Here is a 24,613-nt window from a genome sequence, read left to right as displayed (position 1 = left end):
GACAAATCTGCCAATTACCAAATGCGCCAAACGCGAAAATGACCAAATGTGCCAATTGTGAAAACGGACAAATCAGCCATTGGACAAATCTGCCAATTACCAAATCTGCCAAACGCGAAAATGACCAAATGCGCCAATCGCGGGATGGACAAATCTGCCAATTGACAAATCCGCCAATTACCAAACCTGCCAATTACCAAATCTGCCCAACGCGAAAACGACCAAATGCGCCAATCGTGAGAATGGACAAATCAGCCAATTACCAAATCTGCCAAACGCGAAAATGACCAACTCTATTTGTATTATCGTCAAATAACTGGATAATCTAAAACAGACCATACAAAAGAAAGTATTTATGAATATCAAGCAAGAAACTAAGCGTAATTAATAGAAAGTAATCAAATCATCGCCCAAATATTTGAGGATTTGAACGAGGTAACCATTTACAATAACATTAATGTTTACTTAGTGGGGGAGACCGGGGCTGGTTGGCAGCAGGGGCTGGTTGACGAACTGCATGTAACTCCTTCATTAATTAATATAATGAGCTGTTGCTGCTGTTAAAAGAGCGACCTATGCATGCAGTTCCCACCTTCATATGGAATTTGTAACTTGCGAATTATGGCGTCTATTAGATAAAGAGTGTTTTTGCCAATCTGAAGTATTTTTTTCAGTTCTCCGATACATCACAGAATCGCCACTACTTGGAGTACAGAGGTAAGTAATATAGCATTAGTTAGATCTGAACTTTGTTTTTATGGATATTCAAACAATAAAACGCAAACATCAAACAATTGCTGAGTAATTACGACTTTGTTGCACAACATGGGCTTGGGGTTAGTTGGCGTGCGCCAAAAAACCCTGTGTGGAATTTTATTTCATTTTACTTTTATTGTTACATTGTTTGTTTTGTTGTGTAGTTTACAGTTCTACCAATATTTTACTTCAATGTTATAGAATAGCATGCACGTATTGGATTACTGTCAAAATTTAAAAATCGAGATAAGACTGTATGCCAGACTCTGAATTTTGTGAATAGGCCTAATTCTCAGGATCAAGAATATTTTGTATGTGCTCTTTTGTTACAAAAATAGAGGCCTAGCTATTGTCTTTTCTTTCTTTGTGGAAAGTAAGAAATAAACTGCATTTCTCGATAATTCAGCTAAAACATATCTTAGTTTCTCTTAGCTACTTTGTGAACAGCGGAAAATAAACTAGCTTTATTGATAGTTCAGTTATTTTAATTATATTTTGAAATAATATGAAGAATTAACGTACACCAAATCATATTAAAACTGATGTGGCTTGATATTCTTGTAGATTTCAATGTCATGACACCCAAGCTAGAATGAAAGAAAGAAGTTTTCATTTTCATAATGCTGATTCTTTTAAACGTTGTGAATAAAAGTCATTTCAAACTTCAAATAGCCTACTTCACTGCAATATATATAATAGAATTTTAAAAAATAACGTTTATTTCCAATAAATCCATTTTTTTGTTTTGCTATATTTAAAAAGTATGCCAACTAGCCCCACAATATCAGCCAACCAGCCCCTTAGTAGGGGTCGGTTGGCATACTCCGTTTTCAAAGAAAGAAAAAATTATTTCTCGAAAACTGTAAGCGACAAAACAAAAACAAAAATGGAATTTATTAGAGGAAATATTGGTCTGTCCGTACACATCCATTACATTGCAATACAGTGCACAATCTGCTCATAAAAAAAAAATAATGAAAAGTTTGCTAACCAGCCCCGTACTTCCCTATATGTTTAAAAAAGTTGGTTATTTTCTGAAGACCGGAGAGACATATGATGTAGAATTTCAATAAATCGTACATACTCTAACGCAATGAGAGATAATTTGCTTGTAACTGTGTGTTAATTTTGATGAATTTATAACTGTTAAAAATGAATGTTCTTGTTATTTGCTGAAGTGATTGCCCCCTTTCTGCACTGAGGTTATATTTTGGGGACGCTCGACCTCTTGGACATTACCATATATACATGTTACAGTTGGCAATACTTCTTAAAATGATGTAGTTGCGAGAAATTTTTAAAGCGATCGTTGTTTGCCTTCGTACCTTTGACACTTGACTAGTGTTGTAAAATTTCCGGAAATTTGAACTCGTTGGTAAAAAACCGTTTTTTCCGGTTTCTTTCTGGAAAAATTGAAAAAATTGGGAAAATAACAAAAATCTTTGTATCAGGTTAATTTACTAGTAATGGAATCGGTTTTCCTGAAATGCGTGAAAGTTATTAGTTGAGAAACTTCAATATTGCGACTATTTAAAAAAAGAAGCAATCTAAAATAAAACTCTTGTAATTATTCTTTTGAAAATTAATAGTCTGCACTCATTTCCTTTATATGCTTTTTTAGTCGTTTATTCGTGGTTGTGCATTAATTAAAGGACTTGAACAGCTGCATATACATCTACCACCATGAAGCGTTTCTGCACTGAGAAAAAAAGGACTAGGATTTCCGTGTGAATACATCGTATTTACGCGGGTACGCTCCTTAAGTAATGTAATTTCATGTATAAAAGTACAGCAGGTGGGAACACCATGCCAAGTCTGGAGTTCGGCGTCGAACTAGACTCGCTGTGATTGGATAATTTTATTCACATGATTGATTTCGTGTTATGTTAAAAACTATTACTCTCGTAAGGTAGTGAGTCACAGATTTAGAAAGAACCAAGAGGGGACACTCGTAGGAAGGTAGTACAACATTATATACCTAAGTTATCACCGTCGGAATGGGTATGGCGTTAATTCTAGATTTGAAATGGTGGTCCCACAATACAAAATTTTCGCTGGACGGTGGTGTAGATCGTACTACTGATGAAACAACATTACTTAATGTGGTGACGCGCGTAGCCTGGTAAAAACAGCATTTACATGCCGACTGGATTTTGCATTTTTCTCCGAGTGTTGCAACAAATAGAGGTCTTAAATAAAACTGAGTTCTTAATGTGCTCTTTGATCTGATGAAATTTTGTTAATTTTAACCAAAATACTTCTTAAAAGAGACAGCAGTATGCAAATTTCACTAATAGTCATGCACTAAAACATATAATTACTATTATTTAATATTCTAATATGGGCTTTTATATAAACTTTATGCATAATATTTTGTATATAAACAAATACCTGTTTTCTAGAGTGACAAATTATATAAAAATGAAAGTGACTATATTTGTAAATTAACAACTTTTGAACCACCAGACCGATCTCGAAAAAATTTCAACATAGATGGGGTTTGGGCCTAGGATGGTTTTTGTCATTTCACTTTGAACATGCAACTTGGAGGAAGGAAGGGGGAATACATATTGAAAATGACCGACATTAGTGTCAAATCCATAATTTTCGGGGCAGCTGAGATGAACAGTGACTCTTTCGATGCTGTTTAAATCCAAATTCATCCCCGCAAATTAGGGGAAGGTGAGATGTATATATATATAAATGATGGAAAATGATTGATATTAGTGTCGAATCCATAGTTTGTGGGGTCGCTGAGATGAAGAGTAACTTCTGATGCCGTTTAAATACAAATTCGGCGCTATAAATTAGGGGCGTGGGTTCGATGCTGTCTAAATCCAAATTCATCCCCGCAAATTGGAGAAAGGGAGATGTATATATATAAATGATCGAAAGTGACCGATATTAGTGTTGAATCCATAGTGTTTGGGGTCGTTGAGATGAACATTGACACTTCTGACGCCGTTTAAATCCAAATTCAGCGCCGTAACTTCATTTTTTTTGAGGGCGAAGGGTTTATATATAAGAAAAATGATCAAAAATGACCGTTATTAGTGTCGAATCCATAGTTTCTTGAGTCGTTGAGATGAGCAGTAACACTTCCAATGCCGTTTAAATCCAAATTCAACGCTGCAGCTTGGGGAAGGGAAAAGGGAGTCGATTTAGGATTTAGATTTCTGGGCTTTCGGCATCTAAGTCCATTTAACCCTTCACGTTTTTTTTTTTAGGAATGACGTCCCTCGGCGAGCACACAATCCGGGGAAAGGGAAGAAAGGATGGGGGAACAAAGGAAGCGGCCTGGGACCTATAAGTTAGGTACCACCCTGGCATTTGCCTGGTGTGAATGAGGAAAACTCATTCAGGGTGGCTGATATGAAAATGCGTTTTACACTTTTTCGACCGAGTGCCACAAAAATGGCCGATATTAGTGTCGAATCCATAGATTTCGGGGTCGCTGAGATGAACAGTGACACTTCCGACGCCGTTTAAATCCAAATTCAGCCAACATCAATACTCCTAAAGGAGGAGGGTAACGTAAAAGTAATTGAAAATGACTGATACAGGTGTCAAATTATTGTTTTTAGGGTACCAGTATATTATTGACAGTTTTGGTATCCTTTATGTTCAACATGAAACGTATTCTCCCCGTGCGAAGAACGCTTGTTTTGCTAGTATTTATTAATAACGAACGGAAGTTTCACATGTTAAAATTTTAATATATTTCTCGCTTCTCAAATTTACACTTATGCGGTGTATATGTATGTGTAAATAAGATAATCTCTTCTTCCGAGTTGTTCTAAAAAATATACAAATAATAAAGAGGAATTTTTACCAGAAATGAGAAAACTAAAAAGTAAACTTAAAACCTGTTGCTTTAAGTACTTTTCCTGCTAGCTAAATACTTTGTATATATGCTGCAGACACCTTACAGCAAATAAGATTAACATCAGGCGAAGAAATAATTTTTAAATTGTATTTCGGTTTTTGCCGATATTTCCGAAAGGTTTTTTTTTAAATGGGTCCAAAGTTTCCGCAAATTTTACACAGCACAAGTAAGATACCTATCTCCATAAAATATATATTTCATTTCAACATACCGGTATTAATGATTCTGGCTTCGTTATTTTAACTCTTCCCTCTCATAAAGCGGGAACTTCATAAGATTACTTAAGATAATTTAAATGCATCTATCTTAATTTTATTTTAGTGCCTTTTGTAGCCATAACTCCATTCTATTATGGTGTTAACATTAAAAGAGTGGTGCACATACATTTGTTGACACAAATTTTCCCTATCATAATACAAGAAACATAAACACTCAATGATCTCCACTGTAAACTAGTAAATATAAAATATTTTTCATTTTAAAAGCATAAGGAAGTAAAATATTCGAAAATTTCAATTTTCCCAATTTTTCCCGTTTTTTCCAAGCTCGGGAAAAACGGTAAAAAACTGTTTTTTACCCAAAATTTTTGGGCTTTTTCCAGGCCTTCACAACACTACACTTGACCAATAGTTTTTGGTAGTTGCGATTACCACATATTCTCCTAATTTCATCGACCTTTAGCAGTATTGCCAACTTTAACATTCATTATCATATCTCCTAAACGGTGTAAAATATCAAATTACTGTAAACGGCATTATGATCATTACATCTTTTTACAGTAATCTACGTAATTAGATGTGATACTTATCTCAGCTCTTTTTCGAAATAAAACCCTTTGCAAGAAGTCAAGTTTTGAATTCCTTGTAGTTTTTTTCTTCTGTTTTATATAAATACACCATATGCTGACCATAGTATTCGACACTAAGGTGCTTTCGATGTGCGATGCACCATCCGTCTCAATTGCGTCATTACTGTTGTAGAGGCCTCCAAAATTGGAAAGTTTCTGGATTTTTGTGATATTATAGCATAATTAGTTTCCAACACTGAATAAAAGTGGTATTGTTTGTTTTCAATTTGTATGTAGACTTAAAATTTGTAATAACTTAACGTAGTTCTATTCAAAAAATACAACTTTGTGTTGAGTTGGCAACACTTTTCATCCGGTGATATTTACCAATACGTGACTAGGTGTCCCCCTTCCTACAGTTGCTTCACGCAAAGTTTCGCTTCCCTCCCTCTTTTAGTTTTTCTGTTATCACGGTTGGACATTATAAATGACGCACCCTATATATATATATATATATGCGAAATGGTGTCTAATAGTAAACCAGAAGGAGACCCGCACACTGAGAATTAGTCGACGACGTATCTAACCGGCCGCGCTACTCACTTATGTCCTACCCGTACCTCCTAGTGGTGCAGACTGGTAACTTCCCCGGAGTTACAGACTAGGTTGTCATTTAAAACTGACCATGGCTACATGCATTGCAAGATCCCTGGATTAAGAAGCAAGATTTCAGGAGCTGGAAGAAGAGCTACAGAAAGTCAACTGGGACATCGTCGGATTGAGCGAAGTAAGAAGAAAAGGAGAAGAATTAATCGAATTGAAGAACGGACACTTATTCTACTACAGAGGATCAGAATGTGGCAAGATCGGCAGAGTGGGATTTCTTATCAACGAAAAATTGAAAAACAAGGTCCTTGAGGTAGATACTATATCTAATCGAGTAGCAAGGCTTGTAGTCAAACTCTCCCAGAGATATACACTACAACTGATTCAAGTGTATGCACCTCCCACAAGCCATTCAGAAGAGGAATAGGGAATGGAAGATAGGTTGTTGTGGAAAAGAGTTGGAAAGACCTTCATCCACCAGTGTATTGACAACGGTTGCCTATGATTATATATATATATATATATATATATATATATATATATATATATATATATATATATATATATATATATATATATATATATATGGCGGTAGATAACTTCACCGACAAACTTTGGGAGGCAATTCCTTATACGAAATGAAAGAAAAAAAGTTCTAATAAACATGGGCCGGAAAATGTCTCCTTTCAGAGTTATGATACATTGAAAATTCGAAAAATCATTTTTCAAAACTCTAACTTAGAAACTATAGTACCTATCCCAAGCGGTTTAAGGAATTACACAGGAACTGGTATAAGCTCTATGTAAATATCGATGTTTCAGAATTCACCGGTACCAGCGAAACGAACGCACCACTAGTACTTAAAGGAGTATTCCTATACTTCAACTTCCTTTTTACAGTTCCTTTCACCGATAACAGAGGATGGTAAAACATGGATATATATTCAGTGAAACTTGTAGAAACTGGAACTTGCATAAAAATGAAATCTGTCTATAATGGAAACTCCTCAGAGTTCTTATCGCTGTTATTCCTTCGAGTAAAATTCGGACCCATCGCCTTCCGTTTTATACAAGTTTTTCCATATATATATATATATATATATATATATATATATATATATATATATATATATATATATATATATATATATATATATATATATATTAGCTAAAATATTTGAATCCCCCAACTCCCCATATAATGCTCATTTCAACGAGTGATTACCCGGTTTATCTCAACTGAATCTATTCTTTGTTCATGTCGTACTCACTGTGACTTTTTATTTTTAACTCCCCTCACTTTCCATACCAGTGGAGGCTATATTTTACGGTAATGGCATTGGGAGTCGCCATTCATCTCCTGACCCGGAAAACTAAGAATTTGACACTAATGCCAGTCATTTTCGATTATTTGTATATGTCATCTCACTGTGACACTCTTGGAGATGATAGATGTATCTCACCCCTACAACATTTATTTCCTGGTTATAAGTAATATGTGTATTAAGTTTCGTTAAAATTGCTCCGGGCGTTCCAGGGTTATGCTAGACAATATATAGATACATAGAGACACACCTACATACATTATTTTTTTTTACATATCATCCTCCTGTGACCCTCCTAGGGATGAACGGGATATCTTTCGCCTGTAGTGTGTGTTTCCTCACTGTAAGTAATACGTGTACCAAGTTTGATTGAAATTGCTCAAGGCATTCTAGAGTTATGCTAGAACATATACACCCATACACATAGGGTCTACATACGTTCATACATACGTCTTTTTTATATACAGTACATCCACGTTTGTCCAGACTATCTGGGACCAAAGGCAATCTGGAAAATCGAAAATCCGAAAAATCCTGATAATATGGATAATAAACAAAACAAATCCTGAGTCAATTCACTTCAACGTCTAGTGAGTAAAGCTTTCTAAAACTCGATAAGAAGCATTTTATGTACAGTATTACCATAATTTATTGTGAAAACTATACACGAACTGTACATTTAATAGATAATGTTTGTCGTACTTATGGTTACTTTCTTGCTATCATAGTTAAAAATTATTATCTATGGGAATATTAAATTTTAAAAAAATTCTACAAATCCGGTTTGGATTATCCGGAGATCCGGGTGAACGAGGGCCGGATAAACGAAGTTGTACTGTACGTAGATTAAAAAGATCAAATTTATTAAGGCATTATATATATATATATATATATATATATATATATATATATATATATATATATATATATATATATATATAAAGGATGGATAGATGGATGGATGGATGTTTGTATGTATGTATGTTTGAGCATAACTCTCGAATGCCTGGAGCAATTTCAATCAAACTTGGTACACGGATTACTTACAGTGAGGAAACACACACTACAGGCGAAAGACATCCCGTTCATCCCTAGGAGGGTCACAGGAGGATGATATGTAAAAAAATAATGTATGTAGGTGTGTCTCTATGTATCTATATATTGTCTAGCATAACCCTGGAACGCCCGGAGCAATTTTAACGAAACTTAATACACATATTACTTACAAACAGGAAAAAATGTTGTAGGGGTGAGATACACCTATCATCCCCAAGAGGGTCACAGGGGGATGACATATACAAATATTTTTTCTAATCGAAAATGACTGGTATTAGTGTCGAATTCTTAGTTCACGGAGATAAATGGTGACAATCCAGATAGCGTTTCAGTCTCAGTGGATGTCAGATACCTCTACCATCCCTAGAAGGGTCACAGGGGGAATGACGTACAAATAATCGAAAATGAGCGATAATTGTTTGAAATCCATGGTTTTCGGGACTGTGGAGATGAATGGTGCCATACCCGATGGCGTTTCTGTCCAAATGTGGCTAAGAAATCCCTACCAACCCTTCGGGGTCACATGGGGGATGACATGTATAGTCGGGATGAACCGTATAATCAATCATTGAAATGTATATTGATAGGGTAGTTGGGAGTTCAAATATTTTTATAAACCTGATCTCCCCGCTCGAAAGACGGGCATTTCAGCTAGTTTAACCAATAAACTACAAACCAGGGACATACACAGGCGATAGGTTCTGGTGGTCCGGACTCAGCTCCTCCTGCCCCAAAAGCTGCTTTTCTGCAAATTTCTTTATCCTCAAATTGAAATTGGACCCCCCCCCCCTCTAGAAAGAAATTGCTGCGTATGCGCCAGATACAAACAGTAGAGGGAAAGTGGGTTGGATTGATTGTTACTACCGTTTTAAGAGGGATTCGTCCAATTAAATAGTGATATTCATTGGTTAAGCTCAATTTAGGTGACAATCATTTTCTCCTCTGCATCGATCGGCATCAGAGTGGATAAATTTCGAAATAAATTCCAGCGAAAAATTGTATGAGTGCTGAACGCCTATCAAAAATCCTCTATAAATGTTTGATCCTACAATCAACCATCTACTTAGTTAATTATTAGTGTTTAGCGTTTCTTTCCAGCACCGAAGTTATATGTATCTTGGACCTACAGTTTGAGATGGGATCCGAACCACCGCAATGCGCCTAAGCTTAAAACCTCTCCCACTGGGAATCGAACCCGGAACCTCCTGTGTGGCAGACATCTCCTAGGCACTAGACCTGTCTCAAATCCAGTCTCATGTGTAATTATAATATGCGCTTATCCTAGACACTTTTGTCCGATTATCAAATGAAAACCACCGATTAAGTTGAAAATTAGGTATATGTATACAGTTACAGCAGTAATGAAAGTGATGTTTAATTTTCTCCTTAACATGCACTACAATATGTTCAAATAATATTTCTAACGTTAAATAAACCACTTGTAGACCTTGTAAACATATTTTATATTTAACTCAATAGTCATAACAAGGTACAACACTTTTTAGTAAAAACACTGTATAAGATGTGAAGTTTCAATACTATAACAGTATCTTCATCAGACTTAAATACACTTATCTAGTGTGGATAAGTGTGTTTAAGTCTGATGAAGATACTGTTATAGTATTGAAACGTTACATCTTATACAGTATTTTTACTAGAAAGTGTTGTACCTTGTCACGACTATTGAGTTAAATATTTCTAACGTTAGTAGAAACTGTATTTTTTGTGAGGACCTTTTTATGATCCAAGCTCCCAGCAAGTGCGCCTTGCGGACAAATATCGTGTAGTTTTCTCTAGTTATTTCCGGCTGCTCCCACTTTCTTCATTTCACCATTATCGTCTTCTTTCTTAAATTTGTTACATAATCATCGAAAAATATTCAAATAGTTGTGTCTACTCTTTCTACATCTCGTGGTGTAGGCCAATGTTGTGGTTGCAATGAGGTACCTAAAAGAACACCAAAAGCGATTCTACTAATGTAATGTCGTATAATGCATTGCCCTTCTTCCTAAGATGCCTCTATTGACATGTAATGGGTTCTAATAACTTTATCAAGAACGTGGTATGTAAAAACTTTAATGAATGACTTTTTAACGAACACTCGCAAGACATTATAATATTTATACATGTCATTAATTTGTGTCTTTGTGACTTTATATTATGTTTTCAATTGAAAAAAAAATACATTTTATATCTACAAGAAGGTGACTGAATGAGAAATGGAAGAAGAATACATGTTGATTTTGAAGTTACGACTACTTACTTTATATATTTATAGTTTACATATTTATAGTTTATATATATTCTCAGGTTTTCGAAATGACTAATGAAAAATATATAACTACAGTATTTATGTAAATCAAAGAAATATGAGTCGAAATGTTAAGTTTTGTGTAAATAAATTTATAGTTATAAATAAATGTATAAGTACGGAAAAAGGAACATGTCATACACATCGTATTTTAGAGAAGCTGACCTATTCACTGAAAACCAAAAAGTGAAAATTGTATGTAAGAGAATAACACTTACACAAATAATAAGAGAATATATACACTTTATATATACTGTATTATAAGTAGGAAATTTGTGATACTTTTATTGAAATCATAGTATTTGTTCCAAAGAACAAAACTGAACATGCCCATGAATATATTATAATAAAAGAAATACAAGAGAATATGAAGATAAATATGTGAGTAATGTATTGGCTTATTGTATATTATTTAATCTTAAAAAGAATGTAAATGTATGTCGAGGAAATATCTTGTAAAGAACAAACTGCGTTTCTTTACTAATATGACCGCAGAGGGGGTAACCAAAAATGGTTCCCCAGAGACCCGTTGTTGGAAAACGGGTCTCTGGGGAGCCAGTTTATTTATTTTCTTTATTTATTTTGTTTATTCAGTTATGAGTATTTGAAGTTTGAAGTTACCGACGAAGTACCTGTGGTCTACCATCATGTAAGTATCCCACTATGAGAGGGATACACTTTACACAAAGCTCTTTCAATTTTCAAATAGCCTGTGACACATCCATAAGGTGTCTGAACCACAACAATCGATTTTGATGAAACTTGGTAGACTAATAGGACACTTTGCAAAACTAATGTAACTAGCAGGAATTTGTCGAAAAAACTGTAGTTTCTGAGATACAGTCAATTCATTAAAGACGACATTTCTAGTGATATCTCGGGAACGGTTCCACGGAAAACAAGCAAACTTTGCAAGCCATAGTAGATACATGATAGCTTTAAAAGTAATTGAAACAAATTGTCTGCACCTGCGCAGAACTGCACATAATGCGCAAATAATTGTGCGCATGCGCATATCTTGAAAACGTGAAGACTGTGATATATTTTTCTCTTCCTTAGTTTGAACTACATGACAAGTATAACATAATGGAAGAAAAACTACACTCAAAGGTGTGCGTTTTCAAGCAATTGAGGTGAGAAGATGTTGGGGTGGTCTGCCCCGGACACCCGCCTCTAGTTACGCACTTTGTCTGGCTTCTCAGTCATACATTTCCATTACACCTGTGTAGAAGTCATATAGTTAACGTTAATAGTCGCCATATTCGGGGCGTAGTGATAACAAGTATTGTAAGTCATCAATGTTACACAACAGTAACACAGTATTAAGAGAGCGTAAGGAAATACTATCAGGCCTATATAGTCGCGGTCTATTCGAACACATCAGTGTGTTGCAGGCTTAATGCTTCATCTATGCTTCAAAGAAACGTGCCAAAATCATAGATCATAGGATTTACTTATATATAGCTAGTGTGGCCATGAGACGAAACATTTGATGTTTCTCATCTCGTCGCGTGAAACAGTCTCGTCGCAAACATGAGATGCTGGTGTCGTTTCGTGTCTTTGTCTCGAAGCCTGTGCCTGGTGTCGTGTCGTCTCGTAGAACATTACGAGACAAAACTCGTGATAAAAATGAAGGCAAAACCGACTATATGATAGTCGTGACCCGAACAAACCTGCGTAACTACCGTCGCGGATCTCTTACGTTAGCCTTTGCTTTATACAACTGGGTAGTATTGCTACGAGAGGAGACGGGATATTGGAGCTGTCGCATGTCGTCTCCTTACAACACTGTCGCGTGTCTCGTCTTGCAAATAATAGACAGGTCTCGTCTTGAAGTGTTTGCTCGTTATCGAAACGAGACGAGACATGTAAAAAGACTCGTCTCGTAGCAACACTAACTACATATAGGTAACCCTATGGGCTATGATTTTGGCATGTTTCTTTGACGCATAGTTGCTTACATCACAGTGATGTGTTCCAATAGACCGCGATTATAGGCCTGATAGTGTATCCTTACGCTCTGCGCAGGTGCAGAAATTCGTTTTAATTTCGTTTCAAAGTTATCATGTATCTACTATGACTTGCAAAGTTTGCTTGTTCTCGGTAGAGCCGTTCCCGAAATAGCACGACAAATGTCATTTTTAATGAATCGACTGGCTCTGAATCGAATCTCAGAAACTACAACTTTTTCGACAAATTCTTGCTAGTTACTTAGTTTTGTAGTGTCCTATTAATCTACCGTGTTTCATCAAAATCGGTTGTTGTTGCCCAGACTCCTTATGGATGTGTAACAGGCCCTTTAAAAGTAGTGGAAGAAATAATGAAAAAGGACTTGAAACATATAAATATTGTTACTTTACTATTGGTCTAGGAATTAATTCGTGCGGGTGGACAAGAGATGGCGCAACGAACGGAGCGTCCCACAGTTCCGTGTATCCACACATGTGTTGCAAACCCCTGTCATCGCGTATCGTTCGTAGTATAGGGCAGTGGATTAAAGCGTCAACAACACCAGTTTGTAGTTAAGTGAACATGGCGCAATTTGTGCCTGATAAAGTGTTTTTGCGGGGTGTCCTGCTGCATTACTTTAACATGCAGAAAAGTGCGACTGAAAGTCATCGTATTTTGGTGGAAGTGTATGGTGACCATGCTCTAGCTGAGCGAACGTGTCAGAAGTGGTTTGCACGGTTTAGAAGTGGTGATTTCGGCTTGGCAGACCAAGAGCGAGCTGGACAGCCAAAAAAATTTCAAGACGAAGAATTGACAGCATTGCTCGAGCAGGATTCGTGTCAAACGCAGGAACAACTTGCAGCAGCATTAGGCGTTGATCAAACAACAGTCTCCAAACGCTTGAAAGCCATGGGAATGATTCAAAAGATGTCACATTGGGTTCCACATGAATTGAAAGACAGAGACGTTGAAAGACGAAAAACCATTTGCGAATTGCTGCTTCAACGACAGAGCAGAAAGGGGTTTCTGCATCGAATTATTACGGGTGATGAGAAGTGGATCCATTACGAGAACCCTAAACGAAAAAAGGCCTGGGTGAAACCAGGTGAACCAGGTCCATCACAACCAAAACGAGATATTCACTGTGCAAAGGTTATGCTGTGCATATGGTGGAATATGAAAGGTGTGGTGTACTATGAGCTGCTGCAACCGGGTGAAACTATGAATGGAGAACGTTATCGACGACAATTAATGCGTTTGAAGCAAGCTCTGGCCAGAACACGACCAGAATGGGAGAACAGACATGATAAACTTATTGTTCAACATTATAACGCTCGCCCACATGTCGTAAAACCGGTCAAAACCTATTTAGAAAATGTCGGATGGGAAGTTTTTCCCCACCCGCCGTATTCACCAGACGTTGCTCCTTCGGACTACTACTTGTTCGATTGCATGAACAACGATTTGATTGGACAGCGGTTTACTTCTTCAGAAGATATCGAAACATGGGTCTCTGACTGGATCGCTTCCAAGGATGAGGACTTCTTTCGCCACGGAATCCGTACATTGCCTGACATATGGGCGAAAGTGGTGGTTAGCGATGGACAATATTTTTCTTAAGGTATTTATGTATTTTGTGTTTGTACTACAGCTTCAATGTGTGCGTACCAACCGCACGAATTAATTCCTAGACCAAATATTTCAACAAAAATGAAGTTACAACTGTGCTGACGACCTTTACGGGGAGGGAGATTTCACAAGTTTGCTTGATCCTCGTATAGAATTTGTGTGAAAGACTATGAAATCTACAAGCAGCCCTGTCTATGGCTGACCTAATTCATTAAGCGGATGTCAGCTTCCTTTTTAATATTTTCGAAATAAACCATCTTATTATAAGTAGAAGAATGCAGTTGGTAATAAGTTAATAATAGAAAGTCTTCAATAAGAAGCTATAATCTTTAACAGAAAATGGATAAGGAAAGTAAGAAGAAACGCAATTATTATAGCAATAATAACATCGTTAATAAGTAAGCAGTAGTTAGTATAATCATGATTTGTTTAAGATCTTTTTTGAGTACTCAATTTAGAAAGTTTAGAATATTTAGTTTTTCTTTTTCATATAGTTCACTGAGAGTCAGCTTTGCTGGGTTCTTAGATTGTAGGAACTTTGCCCATATTACAAGTAACTTTAGTCCTCTTGACCTGATTTACAGTCGTGAAATTTAAAACCGAAAGTTATAACAGAAGAAATTGTTTTACAACTATAAATTTTGGTATTTATGTTTTGTACGATCTTGTACTTAGTGAGAAATTCCCGTTTGTAATTGTGAAAGTTGTGAATATTTGAAAGAATATGAAGAAATATTTTTTCATAGCCTTGTAAGTAATAAATAAAGTTAATATTGTAAGTAAACACTTGTAATTTTGCTTTAAAAAAGATTCTAAAGTGATGGCTTATATTTTGATGTCCCTATTCAAATTACCCGTCCCGAAAACAGGTTCGGATTCATTTTAACCAGTTTGAAAATACTTATTACCAAGACTTTTTAATTAACTTGATTGTTATTACCTACGATTACAACTACCATGTTCGAAAAAGTATATGTGTGTCACCTTACGAAAAGACAAGCAAGCTTCTAGTTCCCTACTGCCAGGACAATGAATGAAAGCTGTCACTGATTATTGGCAACGAAAGATTCAGTTGTTAGTGCAGCATATTTTTTATAAACTAAACATGTAAACTTGTACTCGAGCATCTCATTTTATTTGGTTCGATGTTATTTATCGGTTTATACATATATAATGTGTTTGACAATGTTATTTTTAAAGGAAGAAAATCAACATTCTGGACTATATCTCATTAACTGAGTAATGTAGTCTTAGAATTGGTGTAATAAAGATCTTAATGACAGCGACGACGACGTCTGTATAACTTTGGTGAGGCATTGAAATATGTGTAGTTCCTTGTCACAAATTCGAATAAAGATATCTACATCCAGGGAGGCCAATCCCCAAGATCAGCGCGCATGATTAATGACGATATAATTCAGTTTCACTTTTATATCAGTAAGTAGCTGTAACAAAGCATCAATTTTCATATCTACGAATAGGATATTTTACTACATGTTCTAGAAAAGTTTACATAGGTTTTTACACGCACGTATGACATTTTGCTTACCTCAATATTATCAATGGAATGATATATGTCTCGTCATTGGAAGACTGTTAGAACTACGCGTATCATTCTTGGAAATATGTGTGTCAGTGTTAAGAGAAATCAAGCAACAAAAGGTACAATCCAATTGTTAACAGTTAATATTTTTCACTTTAGGAATCTGTTATCAGAATCACAAAATTATTTTATGCACTAAGCATACAAGTTACAAAACACTAGTTACTAATGAGTATTTACTAATAGATGCAAAGTGAACTCAATTATACTAATTTCCTTTTATAGCAACTAATCTTGGATCATATTTAATCCACATTAAACGTATTAACTACACAAAAAGAAACTTGCTCCGAAAACACTGGTCAACAGTGAAAATGCTTCGGAGATAAAACTAACCAATTCTTACTACTTTTAGGGTGCTGATAACGAATATGAAATTAATTTTTGAAGATTGGTTCGGGTTTCAAAGAAATACGTTATCACCCGATGTGCTCTGCTGGGCAAATTAAGGGTCCGTGACAACAGGAGCTGTCTACTTATTGCAATAAACTTCCATTGTTTGACGGTTAGTTTCATTGCTATCCTCAGGGACATGCGCAGGAGTGGGTCCTGAAGATATTGACACCCCGACTTGTTTGTAAATTTAGTCTAATTTCAGGTGAAATTTTACAAATTTTAATATAATTTAGCTTCAAATTGTATTTGGACTCCCGAAAAGCTTAGGGCCTCTCCCGAAATAAATTCCTGCGTAGTCTCAGGCTGTCCAAATTACTCGCACTTCATCGCTGACAAAGAAATATCAACCACTTCACGGTTTAGTTTGTATTGAAGAGTTTGCAGAGAAAACATGTGCAACGTTCTTTTGTAGTTACAATTTGCCATCTTGGACGTAGTGGTGGTGAGATATTGGGCGGGTGGGTGGGTGTTATTATTATTATTATTATTATTATTTATCTTTTTATGACTATTCTAAGCAGAAACATGTTGCGTAAATGTGTTTGCAGTGCAGAGCAAATTGTTGTTTTTAACGAAGTGAGGCGAAAAGTGGTATTTCGCTCATATCATAAAGAAAGCCTATCACTTGTACTTTGGCTGTAAAGTGGGAGATGTGGACAAGAAGTGAGCACCACATATATGTTATAATACTTATTCTACAAATTTGCTGCGCTGGCTACACAGAAAATGGCCATGCGTGCCATTTGCAGTTCCAATGATATGAAGAAAACCGACAGATCATACTGCAAACTGCTATTTTTGCATAGTTCTTCCAATTAAAGGTCTATCCAAAAAAGAAAAAAGTGGACTGCTACTTATTCAAATATTCCTTGAAACGTTTGTCGCTGTGCCTCACTGAAGAACTAAAGGTTCCACAACTTCCCGTATCGTACTCCGGTGTTTCCCCCGATAAAGAGCAAAAGGCAAACAATGTCGACCCACATTGTCAAATTCTGCTGCAGATTCATCGTCTTCCACCGACTCTAACCTCACAAAACCAAAATATCATTATCTATTCACCATATGATACTCAACCTGAATTAAATTACCTGGGGTTGTCAAAAAGTGGCGCAGAACTGCTGGCATCCAAACTCAAGAAGTGAGGAGCTTATTCTGAAGATCTAAAAGTGTTCGTGTTTTGAACACGTCAGAATCCCTAAACAGTATTTTCAGTGGAAAGTGGCATATTACGTTGTAACAATGTAGGCCTAACTGGTCTTATGAGTAAACTTAACATAGACGATAATCTCGATGAATGGCGGCTATTCATAGACGCATCAAAACATTCTTCAAATATATTCTGCGTAAACTTCCACAAATTGCTAAACCTAAAATCAAGTAAGAATTCTTATTGGCACTCAAATTCGCTAACTTCTCAATGATCCTGAATTTGATGCAGTGTTAGAAAATGAGGAGAGGATTACATGAGATTATTTCCGAGTTTTTGGAAAACGAGCGGTCTAAGAACTATAAGGAAGTAGAGGTGCACCAACACCTTCTACCAAGCAATAGGGTGTAATGTATCACTAAAATTACATATGTTGCAATCCCACATAGATTTCTTCCCAGAAAATTGCGGAGAAGTCATTGATGAACATGGGAAACATTTCTACCGAGTTATATCTATAATGGAGAAACGATATCAGGGCTACTGGAGCAACTCTGCACTTGCCAATTGTTGTTGGACGGAAAATTCCCAATTTTACCCGAATTTCCCCTTTTCTCGTACAACACACACAAACACATATTATCATGATACCATTTGAAATCCTGTTTTATTCTGAAGAGAATGACGTATAAGTCATGATACTCAAATAAATAATAGGGGCCGCGGTGACTCAGTGGTAGAGCGTTCACCTCTGGTGCTTGGGGTCCCGGGTTCGATCCCAGTCCACGCCAAGTGAACCTTGTGGTGGACAAAAACCGTGTGCGTGGGTTTCCTCCCACTTTCTTCATTCCACCATTTCATTCATTACTCATCATAACCGTCTCCTTTAGCCTTATCGGCATAAACGTGGGACGTAAAACTCAAAGATTTCATTTCATTTCAAATAAAAAATACTGTTCGGATTCATTTGATATAATTATCTCACTTTTTTCCTATATGAAATTTGGTATTATCTAGCAGAGCTGAGAAATATTTTTTCCGTCACTATTGTATGTATTATTGTAGGTATTACAATCAAACTTGGCACATGTGTTACTTATAAACTACAGTAGTTTTAAAGGTATATTATATTTGGGTACCTTTAGTCGAGGCCGTACCAGGGAATGCTACATTTGAAAAAAGGGACTTTTGGGGACCGGAAATTCCCAATGTTACCTTGAATTTCTTTCTTCTTATACATCATGTACACATGCGCATAGTACCATTTAGAAGCTTTGTTTATTCTGAAGTGAATGGCATATGAACCAAGATAATCGGACGAACAGAATTGAAGCAATAGCTACTTAAGTGAAAGACCAAATAGAATATTAAAGAATCTAAGTATCAACACTACATAACACACATTTCTATCGATTACACTTAAACTCGAACCAATTCATCATTTTAATTTATATTTTCGAATTCAGCATCCTCATTTGCATAAGGAAATGTACTTTTCTTTTCCGAAGAATTAAAATAGTTAAAATTTGTTGTCCAGTGAAATTATTTGTTGGCTATCCAATAATTACAACAATCATTAGTCTTTTCGGGTTCGATTCCTAGTGAGAGGACATTAAAATTCAAACGCGTTACGTCACGTTTCCTATAACCTAAGTACAGCAATGGGATACTAAACTCCAACAACCAACATCAGTAAACATTCATTTTGAAACATAATTGCGAATTTATAAAAGTAACACACATTAAAATTAAAATACCATTTCCAGCTTTCTGTCTTAAATCATTCTTGTTCTTTTTTGTAATACTGTGGGATGATGATTGAAGAATACATCTAAAAGAAAATGATAGTTCGGTGACTTATCCATTGGCAGATTTGGTAATTGGCGGATTTGTCAATTGGCAGATTTGTTCATTCTCTCGATTGGCGCATTTGGTCGTTTTCGCGTTTGGCAGATTTGTCCATTGGCAGATTTGGCAATTGGCTGATTTGTCCATTTTCACAATTGGCGCATTTGGTCATTTTCGCGTTTGGCGCATTTGGTAATTGGCAGATTTGTCCATTGGCGGATTTGTCCATTTTCACGATTGGCGCATTTGGTAATTGGCAGATTTGTCCTAGACCCCTCACATTACGATTGAAATAGCGAATGTGTTAAGGCTTTATCACGCATTGAAAACATATATAATACAAATATACAATACTCACCTTAAAATATATAGAAATACAGGGACAATCACGCATATACGTGTGTAGTGAAGAACATCCACCGCTCAACTAACCTCTAATTTAGAATTCTGCCGCTAGGTGTAACTGCCAGTAGTGGTGGCGCAATACATAATAGGACATGATATAACATCCATTTGGCGTTTGCGAGCATCATTTTCTTTCACGTCAGCGTACGTTGAATATCGAAGAGAACCTCACCTTGCCTGCTAAGCGCATTTTAAAGTACATAGAATATTTTTAATAGTACCAAGTATATAGAATTTTTAAGATATCCATTGGAGCCTATTATATTACAGAAAAAGAATCCTTGCTGATCCCTGTGTGGTAGCAAAACATTAAGTGCCAGCTCATTACGACGTATAGTCGATATTTTTCTTCTTTTTCGTGGTTTTGTTAAAGATCAACTAAGACTTAAGAGGCGTGTATCTTATATTTCTTATACTTACTGATTTTTTAAAAGAAAGAAATACATATTCTAATTGATCTTCAGTTGTTTTTAACCATTATTAATGAACAGAGTGACTTTTTGTGGATATTTTAAAAATAGTTTACAACTAAATATAAAGTGAAGATTTACTTATACCTTTTCATAAATCAAGCAGATTGCTTTCTTTTGCATATTATATAGCTTGAAAATGGGTGATTGGTCTCACTTTTTAGTAATGATATATTAAAAGTGAACTTGATAACTCAAAATAGTTTTTTGTTTTATTTTTTCAGATGGATTTTTTCTGCCCAACTGAAAAACAAGATGATCGACGAAATTTACTTGCTAGAATTGGTTTGAACGATTACCTTAGGGTATTCAGTAGCTTGAAAGCCGTAATGGTACTACAGCGCCTGGGACATCGGGGGTCGGAGAGATGCGATGCACTCCCACGCGCCCTTCGTGTCTTTGAAGGTAATGGCACACTGATTCTCCAGCACTGTGTATCCAGTGCTGATCTGGCAGAATTGTTTCTGTATGCGTTTTTCCGTACATATGAAAGTTATGATCAAGTTCAACAGAAACTTATGTATTTATTATCTTCTGGGGAAGGTCAGGTGGATAGGATATGAGATACAGAGTTATCGAACTTTTTTGATTTCGTCACGCAGTTTGTCTTGGAACCATGCTCAATCCCATCTGAAAATAATACCATAGTGATCACCTCTCAAAATATCATAACTTGAGTCAAAATAATAATTTACATCAATTAACCAATGAAGATTTAGCTTTGTTAGATGAAATAGGTTGGATTGACAACCCAAATTCTGATGAAATACCAGTTGAAGAAATGAGAAGTCTGGTTCAAAATGAGTAAAACGTTGTACATATACCAACACAGTAAGTCCAGGGAGAAAATTCTGTATACAATCCACCTCAACACTGTACAGCATTATCATGACTATGGGAACCAAATGTTTTTGTCTCCTAGTGTTCCAGCAACAGTTGGACATGACAACATGAACAACAATAGTACAAGTGGTACTACTAGTAGTGCTAATAGTGGTGGTACAAGTGGTAGCAGCAGTGATAATAATAATCACGGGCAAAATCAAAGAAACCCTAATTTCTAATTTGTAAGAGAAAGCAGACAAAGGTTTCGTAAGTTTCATCTTACGGGTCATGAAATTGCTGTTAGACCTGTAGGTGATGAAAGGAATATTAATAACCCAGAAGCCTATATCGAAAGTTTAATCGATTTTGCGTTGAAACATGTGATCTCCAATGCACGTCCCTCGGACTACATTGAACTATACACAGAAAATAGCAACAGTAACAACAAGAAACCAGTGTATGTCCCGTGGAGAAAAAAGGCAATTTTTCTGCTAGGACAGTCCTCACTTCAATCGAACGTGTACTAAATTCGAATGAGGTGTTCCTTCTGGAGCAGGAAGTACTGTTTCGATTCCGCATAGCTGACAGCAAGCATGGCCAGGGAAGAAATAGTACATCAATTGCCGTTGAGAAATGTTCAAAATACCAAGATTATTTGGAAAAACGTTTATTTAGCATTGAAAATAAGAATATTTACTGTCTACCTCTGGCCATAGTGTGGGGCCAACTAAAGCTCCACGGTAGTAAAGATGATTTGTTTAACTCAAAAAGTCGCGATACATGGCTTCTTAAAGCAAAAGTTCTCTGCGAGATGGCAGGAGTTAACGTTAAGTAAGGGAGGCTGTGACTTTTCGAATGTTGATGTTTTCCAATCATATTTGAAAGAGAGTATCAAATCTTGATTTATGAGGAACATAAAGAGAATAACCAGGAATATATAGTATGTTACCCGGGAGAACGGGCAGAAAATAAGATCGTTATACACTATCAAAGAGGTAACACTGTTGATAATTTGAAACCCATTCGTAACATTAAACGTGACGCCGTTCAGCACGATGCTCAAGACTGGTACAATACGATGGAGAAACGATATGATCAAACCATGCTACGCCGTAAGCACCTGAAAAGTGTAGGTGTAAACCTATACGAAATATGGGAATGTTCTTGGGACAATAGGGTAAAGACGGATAAGGAAGTACAAAAGTTTATTGAGGAACGTTGTACTAATCTGCTTGATTTTCTTATTCCTAACAACTGTTACAACGTTTGTCGCACCTACGAAGCCTTTCGTATCTACGTCAATTGTGCGATTGATGAGCGAATCGCCTATGCTGATGTAAGAAGCCTATACCCATGGGTGATGGCACGTAAACCTATGCCGGTTAAATCACCTAAGATTCATACGGGGCCGGGCTTTCCAGATGTTAAAAGTTCACGGTGTAGTAAAATGCACCATCTAGCCTCCAAAAGACCTTTATTTTCCGGTCTTACCATACGTTGCGGGAGGTCGATTACTCTTCCGTCTTTGCAACACGTATATGGAAGAAGAAAACACTAACGATTGTACCCATAGTGATGTGAGTGTGCTCTCACACGAACATTTTCTACTCCAGAGTTACGCCTTGCTCTTCAAAAAAGTTACAAAATAATCGATATACATGAAGTATGGGAATTTGAACTCTTAGATCCTGAAGAGGGGAATTTGGTGCTCCGTTCGGGACTTATGTGAATTCTCTCCTTCAGGTGAAGCAGGAAGCCTCTGGTTTTCCTGTTTACTGTACTACTGAAGAAAAAGAGAAATATATCGAAGAATATTATGCCCACGAAGGCATGCGATTAAATTATCACATCATTAGGATGAACCCGAGATTGAGGCAATGTGCGAAACTATACCTGAATACATTGTATGAAAAGAGGGGACAACGCACAGACATGTCACAGAGTGTAATCGTTAGTGATTAGGTCACGTTTCTTGGCTATTTAACTATGGGAAGATATGAAATTCAAAGTGTGCTCCCAATTGATGATCATCTCATTATTACGTACAGTGACATTGAAACTGAAAACGTCCCGTTAGAGTTTTCCAATGTAATACTAGCCACATTTATGGCTTTGTGAGCTAGATTTAGACTGTACGAACTACTGACGACTGTAGCACCAGACAGAGCAATCTACTGTGACATTGATAGTATCATGTACCTACAGAAAAAAGATGAGGAACCCTTGTTACCTCTCGGAAACTATTTGGGTGAGCTGACAAAGGAAATTCCAGAAGGTTGGGAGTTTACAAGCTTTTTCGGTTTAGGCGCCAAAGAATACGCTATGATGCTAAGATATGCCCAAGATGATTTTCGGCATATATACAAAATTAGGGGATAACATTAAATGATAGGACCTCAGAAAATTAAATTCTAGAGTTTCTATAAATTAGTGTCTAGACAATTAGAGTCCATCGTAATGGGAAATCCAAATAGCATCGTGCGTAGACCGTTGTTCCGTATCTTCAGCTGTAGAGAGACAAAAACTCACCGTGAGGTCAACAAAAAACGAAAACGTATTGACGAATATAACGTCACAGACGATGAACCTATATGAAAACGTGCAAGTGTACCTTATGGTAATAGGGCCACGAATGAGTGAATGTGACTTGTATGAATGTCTCTTTTCGTGCTGTGTACCCATTAAATTATTTATTCTTAATTTATTCCTAATTTCTTCTTTAATTTATTCTTAATTTACTTTTTGTTGTATTGTATGCAATGCATACTCATTTATTGGATTGGTTCCTGTGAAACCTCAACTTATTTATTGGGTCGTATGCACAGCATAATCAAAAGCTTTAATATTCTTATATCCAAGTGAGTGTGAGTGTGTATATAAAGCAAATGCTCTATTGTATTCATTCATTTGACTACAAGGTGTCTAAGCTACAACATCCCCTGCAATTTTAATCGCTGGTCCTTTAAGAGCTGCTAAAATATGTTGTGTAAAAAGTTTACGTAATGAACGTGATCAAATATTTAGTATAAAATTTAATAATATTGTTTGGTGTTGTGGTGCAGTAATACAAAAATTAGACGCAAATGCAAAAATACGTTTTGTAGAGGGAATACCTGACATGAATAATTTTGAAATTAAAGAAAATTCATTATTAACACTTGATTTAATGTCAGAAACTAATGGCGATATTGCTAATTTATTTACAAAGTAAGCACATCATAAAAGATTGGCTGTAATATTTATTATTCAAAATTTATTTCCGAAAGGAAAACATGTACGTGATGTTAGTTTAAATGTACATTATATTATAGTATTTAAAAATCCATGTGATAAATTACAAATACAATATTTAGCAAGGCAAATTATGCCTCGGTATACTAAAGAAATCGTGAATGTGTTCGAAGAAGTAAACGCGAGCCTCACACTTATTTATTATGTGACTTGACATAGAAAACACACGATACATTGCGAATACGTACAAATATTTTTCCCAATGAAATCATGTGTGTGTATGCTAAAGTAAAAGACATACATACATACATTTTGTTTGGTCTGCATCAAGTTGCTGAAGGTGAAACAACATTAAAACACGCTTCGTGCTCTGTGCAAATGC

This window comes from Thermobia domestica, chromosome 3 (genome assembly GCF_964235325.1).
Source record: "Thermobia domestica chromosome 3, izTheDome1.hap1.1, whole genome shotgun sequence".
In the NCBI taxonomy this organism is placed as follows: domain Eukaryota; kingdom Metazoa; phylum Arthropoda; class Insecta; order Zygentoma; family Lepismatidae; genus Thermobia; species Thermobia domestica.
The sequence above is the reverse complement of the archived record's forward strand: the minus strand, read 5'-3'. Positions refer to the sequence as shown.